An 820-nucleotide genomic window follows, 5' to 3' on the forward strand; every position below is an offset into this window, starting at 1 on the left:
TTTTTTTTTTCAACGTTTTTTATTTTATTTTTGGGACAGAGAGAGACAGAGCATGAACGGGGGAGGGGCAGAGAGAGAGGGAGACACAGAATCGGAAACAGGCTCCAGGCTCCGAGCCATCAGCCCAGAGCCTGACGCGGGGCTCGAACTCACAGACCGCGAGATCGTGACCTGGCTGAAGTCGGACGCTTAACCGACTGCGCCACCCAGGCGCCCCACGTTAATGTTAATGTTCAGATTTTGATCGCTGTCCTGTGGTTACAGAAAATGTTAACATTTAAAATATCTGGGTGAAGAATACATAGGAATTCTCTTTATGATTTTTGCAGCTATTTCATAAGTGAAATTATTTCAAAGAGAAAAGACATGAGATCTGAGTCCATTAAAAAACCTTCAACTGTAAGAGAGCTCGGAGCCAGACTTGTGCAGGCGGTATAGACAGGTCGGAAGGATGAAAACCGTATATACCGCGGGGTGCCTCCCACGTCTTCATGCGCACGTAAATCACTCCCTGAACGCAGACTCTGATTCATCAGGTCTGAGGTGGGGGCCTGGGTTCTGCATCTCTAACAGGCTCCCAAGTGACAGCAGGGCTGCCGGTCTGGGGACCACGCTGAGGAGCAGGGCGCAACCCCACTGCTGTCCTTCCGAGACAACATCGGTATGATCGGCACTCCAAAGACACAGCTGCTCGTAGCTGTTGGTGCCTGAGCCTGAATGCCTTGCTCACACCCAACCTCTTTCCTTCTCATGCAGGCATCGGGACGGGGAAAGACCTGGGTCCGAAGGGCATCGGGACGGGGAAGGACCTGGGTCCGAA

Source organism: Panthera uncia, chromosome E1 (genome assembly GCF_023721935.1).
Source record: "Panthera uncia isolate 11264 chromosome E1, Puncia_PCG_1.0, whole genome shotgun sequence".
Lineage (NCBI taxonomy): Eukaryota > Metazoa > Chordata > Mammalia > Carnivora > Felidae > Panthera > Panthera uncia.